The following is a 17,625-nucleotide window of genomic DNA, read 5'->3' as shown; positions in this document are numbered from 1 at the left end:
GGTGGGGTGGAACGAGCAGCTGTCTACCCTTAGCAGGAGGGCTCCTGATTACATACCTCTCCTGCTGCTGCTGCTGCTGGCTGTCCAGCAGCAGACTGAAGGTGGCTGCTGCTGTGCACAGGTATATAAAGGCTCGGAGCCTATTATGACACGCGCAGCCAGCGTTCCATTGCCACATTCCATCTACTGCAGGCAGGATACCTGGCTGGCTGAATGTCGCTGAGAAGCTCACAGAGACCGCCATAAGCAACAGTTTAACAGAATGCCACAGACTAATCAACCAAACTTTTTGGGTTGGGTTCTCTTTTATAGTCTGCAGGCATTAAATGAAAGAAGTCAGTGTTCCAGCAGAAGGAGACAACGTTTCAGAAAAGGCATTGTAGCAAACCAAAAAAGAAATTTTAAGCGCAGCAGAGTAACCAGCGCACATACCTGTTAGCTCAGGTGAGTTTAAAAGGCTGCTGTTGATAACAAGGGCATTTGCTAAATAGATGGTGTGTGTGCAACAATATACTGAAAGGTCAATTATATTGTGCAGCTTATCTCACCACCTGTAGTTATTTAGGTGAAAGCTCCAAAATGCTTGCCTAATATGTCTGTTTATCCAAAAGGAAGTAAAAAGGGAGAGCTAGAAAGATAGCATTGCATCACATTACATGGCAATGCAATGCACAGTTGCTGAAGTTGAACCAAAATGAGCTTGTAATCTGGCTTCTGCAACTTTGAACATGAAAAATCCAATGAGGAGAAGAAAAGCAAAGCCAAAGAGTCCATCCCAAAATCCGACAAACAAGCAAAATGAACAAAAAACATTGAATTCAATTCTTTCTGATTTTAGAAACTGCATTAAAGAAGGGGTGCACCGGTCCTGGAGATACTGCAATACCAGGTCAATGCGTGGAGTGGACAGAGCAAGCTCTTTTTCCATCTCCCTGTTCTAAAAATCCATTTAATATATGGTCCCCAGATAGGGGACGTATCAGATATTAAACTGATAAGAACAGATTTTTTTTTTTTTTTTTTTACACTCAGATTACAAAGTCTTACATCTTTAAAAGCAAAAACCAAGACTCAAATCCATCATCGTGTTTTTTTTTTTTTTTTTTTTTTTATATATATATATATATATATATATACATATATATTTCCTTCTTTCCTTTTTCTTAACTTTCTTTTTAACTTTTTTTTTTTTTTTTTCCCTGTAATTAATATTTGTATTTTTCCAGAAAAAGATTTTCAATGACAACAAAGGCTACACAGTAAGTATATTCCATTCATTTTGCTTCCACAATACATCTGCTTTTCTTATGCCCAAAACCATTTTGTCCTTCCAAAAATACATAAATAAATAACTTAGACACAACTTAATACACTGTTCAACAGACACTTCATTATGTTTAAAAATCAAAATGTTTCTCACCTTCCAAATTGCCATCTTTACACATGTTATAATCACCCACACCACCTTAAAATCTTCTTCCTTTACACCCATCCCATAGAACACCCTGTTAAAATCTAAAAAATTAACATTACTCACAGCTTTAATCAGATTGCACATTTTCCTCCAGACTTTTTGTGCAAACTCGCAATTCCAGAATACGTGCATAGGAGTCTCACTACCTCCACATCTCTGTCTTGGACATTTTTCAAAACGAACAAGACCACGTCTATGCTGAAATTCTCGTGTCGGTAAGCAATCCTTTATTATACACCATAACAAATCTTTATGTTCATTTGATAAGAACACATAGTTTACATTCAGCCAAATCCTGTCCACTATCTTTGGCATAAAGTGCTCCACTGGACTAGTGTTTAACCTTCCTTCCAAGACTTGTAATATCTTTTTATGACACCTCAGTACCTTAAGATCAAAACCTTTTAGATCATAATCTCTCAAAATCTTTTCCAGCACAACATAGTTACTTGGGGGTAAAAATCTATAAGGTCTATTCAATCTCATGTCCACCCACTTATATTTTCTTATATAGAAACCCAAATTATAAATAGAAAAGGCTTTAAGCTTCGATTCTGACCCTAATAAAATATTTATGCAGTTTGCCATATACTTTGCATATAAAAAGGCTTTGATATCAGGATAACCTTTACCACCTTTCTTTTTTGGCTTATACAATTCTTCGCGCTTAACCCTTTCCATTTTTGATCTCCATAAAAAATTAAAACATACTTTAATAATTTTTTTCATCGCATTGACAGGTGGAATAAAAATGGTTGCAACATATAAAATCATTGGGAGTAAAACCTGCTTGATAATTAAAATCTTCCCTTCCAACGTTAGCTCTCTCAGATTCCAAAAAGACACCTTTTTCCTAACCCTCTCCAACAGTGATTCCCAATTTTTTACATTTCCACACTCTTCCGAAAAATAGATGCCTAAAATCTTTGCTTCAAAGACTCTCAATAATTTACAATCGGATTCTAAGATAAAACCGCCCATCGTTAAAACACCAGATTTCTCCAAATTGATCTTAAAACCTGATGCCGCCCCAAACCATTCAACCGTTCTTAAAACCCTATTCATACTTCTTAAATCTTTTACAAAAACAGTCACATCATCCATAAAAGCCACCACTTTAACCTGCTCTCCCCAACTCCCAGGAATAAAAAAACCATTAATCACTTTGTCTTTCCTAAAAGCAGTTAAAAGAGGCTCAATCGCACAGATAAAAAGAATAGGGGATAAGGGGCATCCCTGTTTCACCCCACAATTAATCTTTACACTTCCAGATAAAAACCCATTTACAGATACTTTACTAAAACATGCTTGATACAAGGATTTAATACGTTTACTAAAATCATCCGGGCAACCCATTCTCCTTAAAACATCGAATAAAAAATCATGGGCGACTCTATCATAAGCCTTTTCAAAATCCAGAGTAATTAACGCCATCTTCTGTCTTCTATCGGAAACATCCCATATTATGTCTCTAATTAAAATCAACGAGTCACTGATCTTCCGCGTTGGAACTGCACACGTTTGGTCTATATCTATCACCGAACTCACCACTTTCTTTAATCTATTTGCCAACAGCTTCGCATAAACTTTATAATCTGTATTTAAAAGAGTAATCGGTCTCCAGTTTTTTAGCAATTCTCTATCACCTCTTTTGTATAATAAAACAATTACCCCCTCCAACCATGACTCCGGGACACGACATAAAGACTCAACTTTTAAAAACATTTCATAAAATTCATTCCCCACAATATCCCATAATATTTTATAAAACTCAATGGGTAACCCATCCGACCCTGGTGTCTTACCGTTTTGCAATGTATTAACTGTATTAAAAACTTCTTCTTTTGAAATACCCTCTGATAATAATAATTTATTTTCCTTAGTAAAACACTTATCCAACCCTCCTAAAAAATGCTCCTTCAAAGACCTATCTGTATTTTTTGCTGAAAACAGGTTATCATAAAATTCTTTCACTTTCATCTTTTTCCCCTCCAAACTCCTTTCCCCCTCTAAAACCCCCATAAAGGCCTTTTTCTCACAGATTTTTTTAAAAAAGAATTTAGTACATTTCTCGTCTTCCTCCAACACCTTCACACGAGAATTAAAGATAATTTCTTTTCCTTTTTCTCTCAGACATTTTTGAATTTTTTCCTTCGTCACCATAATTTCCTCCTCCACATTAACTCCATTATTCCTAAACTGATACAGACACTGTAGATTTGCATTAAGGTTATTGTATGACTGTCGCTTATCCGCAGCTTTCCTCTTGCCTACTTCCATAAAGAATAATTTAACTTCCTTTTTCATGTAGTCCCACCATTTAAAAGTAGAGTCAAAACATTTCTTTTCTAATTTCAGTTTCTCAAAGAAAAATTTAAAATCCTCCCTTACCTCCTTATGCTGTAACAATGATACATTCAGTTTCCAATGAGACGGCCTTTTTCCCTCATCCGCCTCTACCATCAGTGTACATTCAATTATTCTATGATCAGAAAAAGGTGCTTTATGCGTTTTAAAATTAGAACAAGTAAAATCCTTGGATATAAACAAATAATCTATTCTCGAGGAACAACCTCTTCCTTCCCAAGTAATTTCATACTCCTTCTTCTGCCCGTCCAACCACCAAGCATCTTTTAGGTTAAAAGAAGATAAAATACCCTTGAGACAAGAAACCGAACCATCTTTTACATTATTTAGTTGACAATTAAAATCTCCCCCTAAAATTACTGGAACTACACCTGGGATAAAAAGCTGCAAAATTTCAAACAAATGTAACCTTAAAACTTTTTCTGTATTGGCATAAATATTAAAACATCTATATTTCTTCCCATTCCTTTCTACATCCACTCTTAGAATCCTACCAGGGTATATTTCTTCGTAGTTGGTAATCTCCCATTGCCTGGAACATATAAAACCAACCCCATCACTTCTGAATTCATTCCCGCCTGAAAAACATAAATTACCCTTCCATATACCCCGTAAAAAATCATAATTTAACTTCTTTGACAAATTACATTCTTGAAGAAATACAAAATCAAAATTTTCATTATTAAAATAGTCATAAATCACAGTTCTTTTATATAAGTCATTGAAACCCTGAACATTCAGGGAAGCCGCCCTGATCATCTTTTAGTGACTGGCACCGGGCTATCTCCCCCGCCCTCATCGGATTGCAAAGCACTTTCATCGATACTCAGCCCTTCCGACTCTGATGTACTGGAAATGTCAAAATCCTTTTCACAAGCAAATACTTTTACTACACATGGCCCTACACCACGCTCTTTATCATCTACACTTCTTTTCAAAATTTTTGATGAATCCATCCTTTCCTGACCACAGGGTATACTCTGAGATAAAATCTCCCTAGGGGAAGGCCCTATTACAGGCAGGCTTTGACTTTTCACTACCACCACCTTTCCCCCTGCGCCTCCCTTTTTTACTTCACCCCCTTGTTCTTTTATATTACTCTCTTTGCTTGGTGGAGGGACTTTCTGCATTAATTGTCCCACACCCACCAGCACAGACTTCAATTCTTCAATCCTCCGTTCTTCATTCTTCTTTTCTTCTTTCTTCTTTTCTTCTTTCTTCTGCTCTTCCTTCTCCCGACCTTCTTTCTTCTGCTCTTCTCTGTTCTTATCTTCTTCTAACTCCTTCTCCTTCTTCCTTTCTTCCATCTTTCTTTTCTCATCCTCCTCCGACCTCCTCCCTCTCTCTTCTTTCTTTCTCTTCTCTTCTTCCGGTGTTTTCTTCTTCTTTACTTTTCTCACCTCCTCCATTTCCTGCTCATCAGTTCTCTTTTCACTTGCTTCCTCACCATCCTCGGCTTCATTCTGCCGATGTTCTGATGAAGTATCCATCTCCTCCTCGCCTCCTTTCTTCTTATTTGGACATGCATCCTCCTGATGAGCTGAACCGGGACACCTACAACACTTTTTGCACACAATATCCAAATGTCCATATTTACGGCACCCATAACAGTAATTAGGCATACCCGAAAAAAACAGATATCCACGGCTACGATTAACATAGACATTTGGTGGTGGTCTAAGTACCCCACCTTCTTCTTCTGGGTCCTTCTTGAAGGCTACCAGAAAAACCCTTTTTCCGTTCCACACTCCGAACCTAGTTTCCCCACGTTTTCTTGGGATAACTTTCTCACAATATGCACTTAGATAGTTTATTACTTCACTATCAGTAACAAATGGACTGAACAAATGTATTGTTAGCAGTTTCATGGAGAACTGAAAGGAGGGAATCACTCTCACTCCAACAAAAAGCTCGTTCTCCCTATTAACTTCATAGAGAGTATAGGCTCTTTCACACTGAGAGTTCCCCATTAAAGTTAAATCATATATCCCTCTCGAAAAAAAGGATTGAAAACAAAAAAGTTCCTCCTTTTCAATCTTCAGAAATTTACAAATCTCTCTGAAGATAAACTCGGAATCCTTTTCCTGCCGATAACCAGGAGCCACCAACAAACGGAGTGTATCCTTCAAAGGATAATCCTCTGAAAAATAGTCATTGGAATTGTTCTCCCGATTTTCCCTCCTACCTCCAAATGGCCTCTTCGATTCCATATTCTTTTCCTCCTTCTTTTTCCACAGATGATCAGGAAAAAAAACGACACAGCAGATCGCAGCTCCACCCGGATTTCAATCCTCTTCGTCCTACCGACCTCCACACCACGAAAAAGAACCGTCCTCCAGGAAGAAAAGGCAAATCTAGACTTTGCTCCACACCCAATAGCAGCAGCTGGACCAAGATCCAGAAGGCCGAGTGCAAAGATCCACCTAGATCACCTTGGCCAAATGACGCAACCCACTACAGATCGCAGCCAAAAGGCCGAGAAGCGATAACCAGAATTGGTTTCAAACTACGGAGCCACCCAAGGATCCTGAAAAGTCCATTTGTGGAGATGAGCTCCTGGACTCCAGTTAAGAAGACATGTTGTCAACCTCTAGATCCCTTACATGCCTGCACTTTTCGGCTTGCTGCTGCTGCAATCCACGCGTTTTAGATCTGCATAACTCCACCTCTTTAAACACAGCACCTTCACCCCCTGCTGTTCCCACCCACCTCAACACCGTTGGAAGGGAGGAGAACCAATTAAGGCGGGGGGTGGGGTGGAACGAGCAGCTGTCTACCCTTAGCAGGAGGGCTCCTGATTACATACCTCTCCTGCTGCTGCTGCTGCTGGCTGTCCAGCAGCAGACTGAAGGTGGCTGCTGCTGTGCACAGGTATATAAAGGCTCGGAGCCTATTATGACACGCGCAGCCAGCGTTCCATTGCCACATTCCATCTACTGCAGGCAGGATACCTGGCTGGCTGAATGTCGCTGAGAAGCTCACAGAGACCGCCATAAGCAACAGTTTAACAGAATGCCACAGACTAATCAACCAAACTTTTTGGGTTGGGTTCTCTTTTATAGTCTGCAGGCATTAAATGAAAGAAGTCAGTGTTCCAGCAGAAGGAGACAACGTTTCAGAAAAGGCATTGTAGCAAACCAAAAAAGAAATTTTAAGCGCAGCAGAGTAACCAGCGCACATACCTGTTAGCTCAGGTGAGTTTAAAAGGCTGCTGTTGATAACAAGGGCATTTGCTAAATAGATGGTGTGTGTGCAACAATATACTGAAAGGTCAATTATATTGTGCAGCTTATCTCACCACCTGTAGTTATTTAGGTGAAAGCTCCAAAATGCTTGCCTCATATGTCTGTTTATCCAAAAGGAAGTAAAAAGGGAGAGCTAGAAAGATAGCATTGCATCACATTACATGGCAATGCAATGCACAGTTGCTGAAGTTGAACCAAAATGAGCTTGTAATCTGGCTTCTGCAACTTTGAACATGAAAAATCCAATGAGGAGAAGAAAAGCAAAGCCAAAGAGTCCATCCCAAAATCCGACAAACAAGCAAAATGAACAAAAAACATTGGATTCAATTCTTTCTGATTGTAGAAACTGCATTAAAGAAGGGGTGCACCAGGCCTGGAGATACTGCAATACCAGGTCAATGCGTGGAGTGGACAGAGCAAGCTCTTTTTCCATCTCCCTGTTCTAAAAATCCATTTAATATATGGTCCCCAGATAGGGGACGTATCAGATATTAAACTGATAAGAACAGATACTACACTTGATCTTAGCCAAAAGGCCGAGAAGCGATAACCAGAATTGGTTTCAAACTACGGAGCCACCCAAGGATCCTGAAAAGTCCATTTGTGGAGATGAGCTCCTGGACTCCCGTTAAGAAGACATGTTGTCAACCTCTAGATCCCTTACATGCCTGCACTTTTCGGCTTGCTGCTGCTGCAATCCACGCGTTTTAGATCTGCATAACTCCACCTCTTTAAACACAGCACCTTCACCCCCTGCTGTTCCCACCCGCCTCAACACCGTTGGAAGGGAGGAGAACCAATTAAGGCGGGGGGTGGGGTGGAACGAGCAGCTGTCTACCCTTAGCAGGAGGGCTCCTGATTACATACCTCTCCTGCTGCTGCTGCTGGCTGTCCAGCAGCAGACTGAAGGTGGCTGCTGCTGTGCACAGGTATATAAAGGCTCGGAGCCTATTATGACACGCGCAGCCAGCGTTCCATTGCCACATTCCATCTACTGCAGGCAGGATACCTGGCTGGCTGAATGTCGCTGAGAAGCTCACAGAGACCGCCATAAGCAACAGTTTAACAGAATGCCACAGACTAATCAACCAAACTTTTTGGGTTGGGTTCTCTTTTATAGTCTGCAGGCATTAAATGAAAGAAGTCAGTGTTCCAGCAGAAGGAGACAACGTTTCAGAAAAGGCATTGTAGCAAACCAAAAAAGAAATTTTAAGCGCAGCAGAGTAACCAGCGCACATACCTGTTAGCTCAGGTGAGTTTAAAAGGCTGCTGTTGATAACAAGGGCATTTGCTAAATAGATGGTGTGTGTGCAACAATATACTGAAAGGTCAATTATATTGTGCAGCTTATCTCACCACCTGTAGTTATTTAGGTGAAAGCTCCAAAATGCTTGCCTAATATGTCTGTTTATCCAAAAGGAAGTAAAAAGGGAGAGCTAGAAAGATAGCATTGCATCACATTACATGGCAATGCAATGCACAGTTGCTGAAGTTGAACCAAAATGAGCTTGTAATCTGGCTTCTGCAACTTTGAACATGAAAAATCCAATGAGGAGAAGAAAAGCAAAGCCAAAGAGTCCATCCCAAAATCCGACAAACAAGCAAAATGAACAAAAAACATTGAATTCAATTCTTTCTGATTTTAGAAACTGCATTAAAGAACCGGTTAAAGCACCGGTCCTGGAGATACTGCAATACCAGGTCAATGCGTGGAGTGGACAGAGCAAGCTCTTTTTCCATCTCCCTGTTCTAAAAATCCATTTAATATATGGTCCCCAGATAGGGGACGTATCAGATATTAAACTGATAAGAACAGATACTACACTTGATCTTAGCCAAAAGGCCGAGAAGCGATAACCAGAATTGGTTTCAAACTACGGAGCCACCCAAGGATCCTGAAAAGTCCATTTGTGGAGATGAGCTCCTGGACTCCTGTTAAGAAGACATGTTGTCAACCTCTAGATCCCTTACATGCCTGCACTTTTCGGCTTGCTGCTGCTGCAATCCACGCGTTTTAGATCTGCATAACTCCACCTCTTTAAACACAGCACCTTCACCCCCTGCTGTTCCCACCCACCTCAACACCGTTGGAAGGGAGGAGAACCAATTAAGGCGGGGGGTGGGGTGGAACGAGCAGCTGTCTACCCTTAGCAGGAGGGCTCCTGATTACATACCTCTCCTGCTGCTGCTGCTGCTGGCTGTCCAGCAGCAGACTGAAGGTGGCTGCTGCTGTGCACAGGTATATAAAGGCTCGGAGCCTATTATGACACGCGCAGCCAGCGTTCCATTGCCACATTCCATCTACTGCAGGCAGGATACCTGGCTGGCTGAATGTCGCTGAGAAGCTCACAGAGACCGCCATAAGCAACAGTTTAACAGAATGCCACAGACTAATCAACCAAACTTTTTGGGTTGGGTTCTCTTTTATAGTCTGCAGGCATTAAATGAAAGAAGTCAGTGTTCCAGCAGAAGGAGACAACGTTTCAGAAAAGGCATTGTAGCAAACCAAAAAAGAAATTTTAAGCGCAGCAGAGTAACCAGCGCACATACCTGTTAGCTCAGGTGAGTTTAAAAGGCTGCTGTTGATAACAAGGGCATTTGCTAAATAGATGGTGTGTGTGCAACAATATACTGAAAGGTCAATTATATTGTGCAGCTTATCTCACCACCTGTAGTTATTTAGGTGAAAGCTCCAAAATGCTTGCCTCATATGTCTGTTTATCCAAAAGGAAGTAAAAAGGGAGAGCTAGAAAGATAGCATTGCATCACATTACATGGCAATGCAATGCACAGTTGCTGAAGTTGAACCAAAATGAGCTTGTAATCTGGCTTCTGCAACTTTGAACATGAAAAATCCAATGAGGAGAAGAAAAGCAAAGCCAAAGAGTCCATCCCAAAATCCGACAAACAAGCAAAATGAACAAAAAACATTGGATTCAATTCTTTCTGATTGTAGAAACTGCATTAAAGAAGGGGTGCACCAGGCCTGGAGATACTGCAATACCAGGTCAATGCGTGGAGTGGACAGAGCAAGCTCTTTTTCCATCTCCCTGTTCTAAAAATCCATTTAATATATGGTCCCCAGATAGGGGACGTATCAGATATTAAACTGATAAGAACAGATACTACACTTGATCTTAGCCAAAAGGCCGAGAAGCGATAACCAGAATTGGTTTCAAACTACGGAGCCACCCAAGGATCCTGAAAAGTCCATTTGTGGAGATGAGCTCCTGGACTCCCGTTAAGAAGACATGTTGTCAACCTCTAGATCCCTTACATGCCTGCACTTTTCGGCTTGCTGCTGCTGCAATCCACGCGTTTTAGATCTGCATAACTCCACCTCTTTAAACACAGCACCTTCACCCCCTGCTGTTCCCACCCGCCTCAACACCGTTGGAAGGGAGGAGAACCAATTAAGGCGGGGGGTGGGGTGGAACGAGCAGCTGTCTACCCTTAGCAGGAGGGCTCCTGATTACATACCTCTCCTGCTGCTGCTGCTGGCTGTCCAGCAGCAGACTGAAGGTGGCTGCTGCTGTGCACAGGTATATAAAGGCTCGGAGCCTATTATGACACGCGCAGCCAGCGTTCCATTGCCACATTCCATCTACTGCAGGCAGGATACCTGGCTGGCTGAATGTCGCTGAGAAGCTCACAGAGACCGCCATAAGCAACAGTTTAACAGAATGCCACAGACTAATCAACCAAACTTTTTGGGTTGGGTTCTCTTTTATAGTCTGCAGGCATTAAATGAAAGAAGTCAGTGTTCCAGCAGAAGGAGACAACGTTTCAGAAAAGGCATTGTAGCAAACCAAAAAAGAAATTTTAAGCGCAGCAGAGTAACCAGCGCACATACCTGTTAGCTCAGGTGAGTTTAAAAGGCTGCTGTTGATAACAAGGGCATTTGCTAAATAGATGGTGTGTGTGCAACAATATACTGAAAGGTCAATTATATTGTGCAGCTTATCTCACCACCTGTAGTTATTTAGGTGAAAGCTCCAAAATGCTTGCCTAATATGTCTGTTTATCCAAAAGGAAGTAAAAAGGGAGAGCTAGAAAGATAGCATTGCATCACATTACATGGCAATGCAATGCACAGTTGCTGAAGTTGAACCAAAATGAGCTTGTAATCTGGCTTCTGCAACTTTGAACATGAAAAATCCAATGAGGAGAAGAAAAGCAAAGCCAAAGAGTCCATCCCAAAATCCGACAAACAAGCAAAATGAACAAAAAACATTGAATTCAATTCTTTCTGATTTTAGAAACTGCATTAAAGAACCGGTTAAAGCACCGGTCCTGGAGATACTGCAATACCAGGTCAATGCGTGGAGTGGACAGAGCAAGCTCTTTTTCCATCTCCCTGTTCTAAAAATCCATTTAATATATGGTCCCCAGATAGGGGACGTATCAGATATTAAACTGATAAGAACAGATACTACACTTGATCTTAGCCAAAAGGCCGAGAAGCGATAACCAGAATTGGTTTCAAACTACGGAGCCACCCAAGGATCCTGAAAAGTCCATTTGTGGAGATGAGCTCCTGGACTCCTGTTAAGAAGACATGTTGTCAACCTCTAGATCCCTTACATGCCTGCACTTTTCGGCTTGCTGCTGCTGCAATCCACGCGTTTTAGATCTGCATAACTCCACCTCTTTAAACACAGCACCTTCACCCCCTGCTGTTCCCACCCGCCTCAACACCGTTGGAAGGGTGGAGAACCAATTAAGGCGGGGGGTGGGGTGGAACGAGCAGCTGTCTACCCTTAGCAGGAGGGCTCCTGATTACATACCTCTCCTGCTGCTGCTGCTGCTGGCTGTCCAGCAGCAGACTGAAGGTGGCTGCTGCTGTGCACAGGTATATAAAGGCTCAGAGCCTATTATGACACGCGCAGCCAGCGTTCCATTGCCACATTCCATCTACTGCAGGCAGGATACCTGGCTGGCTGAATGTCGCTGAGAAGCTCACAGAGACCGCCATAAGCAACAGTTTAACAGAATGCCACAGACTAATCAACCAAACTTTTTGGGTTGGGTTCTCTTTTATAGTCTGCAGGCATTAAATGAAAGAAGTCAGTGTTCCAGCAGAAGGAGACAACGTTTCAGAAAAGGCATTGTAGCAAACCAAAAAAGAAATTTTAAGCGCAGCAGAGTAACCAGCGCACATACCTGTTAGCTCAGGTGAGTTTAAAAGGCTGCTGTTGATAACAAGGGCATTTGCTAAATAGATGATGTGTGTGCAACAATATACTGAAAGGTCAATTATATTGTGCAGCTTATCTCACCACCTGTAGTTATTTAGGTGAAAGCTCCAAAATGCTTGCCTAATATGTCTGTTTATCCAAAAGGAAGTAAAAAGGGAGAGCTAGAAAGATAGCATTGCATCACATTACATGGCAATGCAATGCACAGTTGCTGAAGTTGAACCAAAATGAGCTTGTAATCTGGCTTCTGCAACTTTGAACATGAAAAATCCAATGAGGAGAAGAAAAGCAAAGCCAAAGAGTCCATCCCAAAATCCGACAAACAAGCAAAATGAACAAAAAACATTGAATTCAATTCTTTCTGATTTTAGACACTGCATTAAAGAAGGGGTGCACCGGTCCTGGAGATACTGCAATACCAGGTCAATGCGTGGAGTGGACAGAGCAAGCTCTTTTTCCATCTCCCTGTTCTAAAAATCCATTTAATATATGGTCCCCAGATAGGGGACGTATCAGATATTAAACTGATAAGAACAGATACTACACTTGATCTTAGCCAAAAGGCCGAGAAGCGATAACCAGAATTGGTTTCAAACTACGGAGCCACCCAAGGATCCTGAAAAGTCCATTTGTGGAGATGAGCTCCTGGACTCCCGTTAAGAAGACATGTTGTCAACCTCTAGATCCCTTACATGCCTGCACTTTTCGGCTTGCTGCTGCTGCAATCCACGCGTTTTAGATCTGCATAACTCCACCTCTTTAAACACAGCACCTTCACCCCCTGCTGTTCCCACCCGCCTCAACACCGTTGGAAGGGAGGAGAACCAATTAAGGCGGGGGGTGGGGTGGAACGAGCAGCTGTCTACCCTTAGCAGGAGGGCTCCTGATTACATACCTCTCCTGCTGCTGCTGCTGCTGGCTGTCCAGCAGCAGACTGAAGGTGGCTGCTGCTGTGCACAGGTATATAAAGGCTCAGAGCCTATTATGACACGCGCAGCCAGCGTTCCATTGCCACATTCCATCTACTGCAGGCAGGATACCTGGCTGGCTGAATGTCGCTGAGAAGCTCACAGAGACCGCCATAAGCAACAGTTTAACAGAATGCCACAGACTAATCAACCAAACTTTTTGGGTTGGGTTCTCTTTTATAGTCTGCAGGCATTAAATGAAAGAAGTCAGTGTTCCAGCAGAAGGAGACAACGTTTCAGAAAAGGCATTGTAGCAAACCAAAAAAGAAATTTTAAGCGCAGCAGAGTAACCAGCGCACATACCTGTTAGCTCAGGTGAGTTTAAAAGGCTGCTGTTGATAACAAGGGCATTTGCTAAATAGATGGTGTGTGTGCAACAATATACTGAAAGGTCAATTATATTGTGCAGCTTATCTCACCACCTGTAGTTATTTAGGTGAAAGCTCCAAAATGCTTGCCTAATATGTCTGTTTATCCAAAAGGAAGTAAAAAGGGAGAGCTAGAAAGATAGCATTGCATCACATTACATGGCAATGCAATGCACAGTTGCTGAAGTTGAACCAAAATGAGCTTGTAATCTGGCTTCTGCAACTTTGAACATGAAAAATCCAATGAGGAGAAGAAAATCAAAGCCAAAGAGTCCATCCCAAAATCCGACAAACAAGCAAAATGAACAAAAAACATTGAATTCAATTCTTTCTGATTTTAGAAACTGCATTAAAGAAGGGGTGCACCGGTCCTGGAGATACTGCAATACCAGGTCAATGCGTGGAGTGGACAGAGCAAGCTCTTTTTCCATCTCCCTGTTCTAAAAATCCATTTAATATATGGTCCCCAGATAGGGGACGTATCAGATATTAAACTGATAAGAACAGATACTACACTTGATCTTAGCCAAAAGGCCGAGAAGCGATAACCAGAATTGGTTTCAAACTACGGAGCCACCCAAGGATCCTGAAAAGTCCATTTGTGGAGATGAGCTCCTGGACTCCCGTTAAGAAGACATGTTGTCAACCTCTAGATCCCTTACATGCCTGCACTTTTCGGCTTGCTGCTGCTGCAATCCACGCGTTTTAGATCTGCATAACTCCACCTCTTTAAACACAGCACCTTCACCCCCTGCTGTTCCCACCCGCCTCAACACCGTTGGAAGGGAGGAGAACCAATTAAGGCGGGGGGTGGGGTGGAACGAGCAGCTGTCTACCCTTAGCAGGAGGGCTCCTGATTACATACCTCTCCTGCTGCTGCTGCTGCTGGCTGTCCAGCAGCAGACTGAAGGTGGCTGCTGCTGTGCACAGGTATATAAAGGCTCAGAGCCTATTATGACACGCGCAGCCAGCGTTCCATTGCCACATTCCATCTACTGCAGGCAGGATACCTGGCTGGCTGAATGTCGCTGAGAAGCTCACAGAGACCGCCATAAGCAACAGTTTAACAGAATGCCACAGACTAATCAACCAAACTTTTTGGGTTGGGTTCTCTTTTATAGTCTGCAGGCATTAAATGAAAGAAGTCAGTGTTCCAGCAGAAGGAGACAACGTTTCAGAAAAGGCATTGTAGCAAACCAAAAAAGAAATTTTAAGCGCAGCAGAGTAACCAGCGCACATACCTGTTAGCTCAGGTGAGTTTAAAAGGCTGCTGTTGATAACAAGGGCATTTGCTAAATAGATGGTGTGTGTGCAACAATATACTGAAAGGTCAATTATATTGTGCAGCTTATCTCACCACCTGTAGTTATTTAGGTGAAAGCTCCAAAATGCTTGCCTAATATGTCTGTTTATCCAAAAGGAAGTAAAAAGGGAGAGCTAGAAAGATAGCATTGCATCACATTACATGGCAATGCAATGCACAGTTGCTGAAGTTGAACCAAAATGAGCTTGTAATCTGGCTTCTGCAACTTTGAACATGAAAAATCCAATGAGGAGAAGAAAAGCAAAGCCAAAGAGTCCATCCCAAAATCCGACAAACAAGCAAAATGAACAAAAAACATTGAATTCAATTCTTTCTGATTTTAGAAACTGCATTAAAGAAGGGGTGCACCGGTCCTGGAGATACTGCAATACCAGGTCAATGCGTGGAGTGGACAGAGCAAGCTCTTTTTCCATCTCCCTGTTCTAAAAATCCATTTAATATATGGTCCCCAGATAGGGGACGTATCAGATATTAAACTGATAAGAACAGATTTTGCGTTTATATTTAAAATATCGTAGTCTTTATCTTTTCTTCAGAGCTTTAAAATAACATCTTCCATAGGTGATAGTTCCATATACTCAGGGCTCTTTTCTTTCCAAGCTTCTTCATATCCATTAGGTAGTACATATAAATTTCACTTAATGCCAGTCTTATACAATCCTTGACTTCTATATAGTCTCTTTTAAACAACAATATGTTTCTGGTCTTCCATAGAGCACTTTTAACACAACTCAAAGTGCACCATAAAACTCTCTCTTTTTCTTTCGTCATGTTTGGTAAAATCCCATATAAAACCACTTCATGGCTTAAAAAATTAAGACCAGATAAAAATTTTAAAAGCTCACCACAGTCTTTCCACACTTGCTGTGCAAAATCACAATTCCAAATAAGGTGCATAGTAGTCTCATCATTATTGCACTGATGCCTCGGGCAGGTTTGTATAGTACTAAGTCTTCTTTTATACTGGAAATCACGAGTCGGTAAACATTCCTGCACAATCATCCAAGCTAAATCTTTATGTTGATTCATCAGGTAAGGTGCATTTGTTAAATTCCATATTTTAGTGACTCTGCTATATGAATAATGGCTTATGGGCGTCAAAGTTTCTTTCTTTTTTAATTGCTGCAGCAGCTTCCTTGCATTCTTCAATGTCTCCATCTCAAAAGAATCTAGGCCATATAATCTGATAACTTTCTCCAGGATGGCATATTGTTGTGGAGGTGATAACAACACTGGGCTTGTTAAAGAAATGGATATCCACTTTCGCCTCCTAAAAATGTGGCCAGCTGCATATCTTAAAAAATGTGCCCAAGGGCTTGAAGCAAACATATATTTAAAACAGAGGCTAAAAAACTTGGAGTATAAAAACAGTTTGACGTTGGGAACATCCTTACCACCAAGGTGGTGCATCTTGTACATTGTTTCTCTCTTCACCTTTTCGAACTTAGAGTTCCACACAAATTCAAACAGCATTCTCTGTAATCTTCTCGCTGTAAGGTCACTTGGGGGATAAACATAACTGAGATATAACATGACAGGAAGCAGAAGGGCCTTAATAATTAAAACTTTACCTTCGATTGTTAATTTTCTTAATTTCCAAAAGTCAATCTTCTTTTGTATTTTGTCCCTTACTCCATCCCAGCTCTTCATTCCATCATTCTGTCGATCAAAAATCACGCCCAGAATTTTAATCTTCTCTGACTGCATCGGGAGATCAGGGATGGACACATCCGCCCAATTGCCACGGACAAAACAATCACATTTCTCAATGTTTAACTTAAACCCTGAGGCTTCACAAAAAAAATTGGTCGTTCTTATAGCTCTCCTGAGAGCGGCAGGTGATGAACAAAAAATAGTAATATCATCCATGTAGCCCATTACCTTCACATCTCTTCCATGTCCTCCAGGGATAGGGACACCTTTAATCACTTTATCCTCTCGTAGCATAGATAAAAGAGGCTCTATTGCACATATAAATAGCACTGGGGACAAAGGGCAGCCTTGCTTCACACCTGAATGCAAAAACACTTCATTAGACAAAAATCCATTGATTAAAATTTTACTAAAAGAGTTCTTATATAAAAGTGCCACTTGCTTGATAAAAATTTCAGGGAAGCCCATTTTTTTTAAAACCAACCATAAAAAACAATGAGAGACACGATCAAAAGCCTTTTGAAAATCCAACGATAAAATTGCTAAGTCTTGCTTCCTGGATTGCTGGTACCATATGACATCGCGGATGGTATTGAGATGCTCCGCAACTCCTCTTCCTGGCACCCCACATACCTGGTCCTCATAAATAACTTTGGATAAAACTTTTTTAAAACGGTTCACTAAAATTTTGGACATCAACTTGTAATCAACATTCAACAGTGTGATTGGTCTCCAGTTTGCCAGATGGGATTTGGCTCCTTTTTTAAAAATCAGGGAGACCAGACCACTTCTCCAAGATATAGGCAGGATATCACACTTAAAAGCTTCTTTGATTACTAAAAACAAGTCGGGTTTTAAAAAATTCCAAAATTCACGATAAAATTCAACAGGCAAACCGTCAGAACCAGGGGTTTTCCCATAGGAAAAACTTTTGATAGCAGCATCTACTTCCGACAAGGTGACTTCAGTGCATAACAATTCTTGGTCTTCGCGGCTCAGACTATTTTTTAATGAATTAAGGGCATCTT

General features: G+C 41.4%; 6 non-coding genes and 2 pseudogenes across 6 annotated transcripts; all 8 read right to left on the bottom strand.

Annotated features, from left to right (window-relative positions):
- Window positions 1-852: 852 nt before the first annotated feature.
- LOC141150430 (U2 spliceosomal RNA) lies at window positions 853-1,062 on the bottom strand (annotated as a pseudogene).
- A 6,381-nt stretch (window positions 1,063-7,443) lies between these two features.
- On the bottom strand, window positions 7,444-7,634 carry LOC141149593 (U2 spliceosomal RNA). Its single transcript, XR_012245885.1, has one exon. It is a non-coding gene; the product is annotated as a U2 spliceosomal RNA (small nuclear RNA).
- Window positions 7,635-8,750: 1,116 nt separating this feature from the next.
- LOC141149962 (U2 spliceosomal RNA) lies at window positions 8,751-8,941 on the bottom strand. The gene has a single exon (XR_012246238.1). It is a non-coding gene; the product is annotated as a U2 spliceosomal RNA (small nuclear RNA).
- Window positions 8,942-10,056: 1,115 nt separating this feature from the next.
- LOC141149592 (U2 spliceosomal RNA) lies at window positions 10,057-10,247 on the bottom strand. Its single transcript, XR_012245884.1, has one exon. It is a non-coding gene; the product is annotated as a U2 spliceosomal RNA (small nuclear RNA).
- Window positions 10,248-11,363: 1,116 nt separating this feature from the next.
- LOC141149961 (U2 spliceosomal RNA) lies at window positions 11,364-11,554 on the bottom strand. The gene has a single exon (XR_012246237.1). It is a non-coding gene; the product is annotated as a U2 spliceosomal RNA (small nuclear RNA).
- Window positions 11,555-12,669: 1,115 nt separating this feature from the next.
- Window positions 12,670-12,860, bottom strand: LOC141149014 (U2 spliceosomal RNA). Its single transcript, XR_012245327.1, has one exon. It is a non-coding gene; the product is annotated as a U2 spliceosomal RNA (small nuclear RNA).
- A 1,115-nt stretch (window positions 12,861-13,975) lies between these two features.
- Window positions 13,976-14,166, bottom strand: LOC141149013 (U2 spliceosomal RNA). Its single transcript, XR_012245326.1, has one exon. It is a non-coding gene; the product is annotated as a U2 spliceosomal RNA (small nuclear RNA).
- A 1,115-nt stretch (window positions 14,167-15,281) lies between these two features.
- Window positions 15,282-15,457, bottom strand: LOC141150351 (U2 spliceosomal RNA; annotated as a pseudogene).
- Between the last annotated feature and the right edge of the window lie 2,168 nt (window positions 15,458-17,625).

The sequence above is a fragment of the Phyllobates terribilis genome, unplaced genomic scaffold (genome assembly GCF_046119375.1).
Source record: "Phyllobates terribilis strain yellow unplaced genomic scaffold, ASM4611937v1 Scaffold_5__5_contigs__length_657084704, whole genome shotgun sequence".
Lineage (NCBI taxonomy): Eukaryota > Metazoa > Chordata > Amphibia > Anura > Dendrobatidae > Phyllobates > Phyllobates terribilis.
This window is presented reverse-complemented; position numbering and strand designations above follow the sequence as displayed.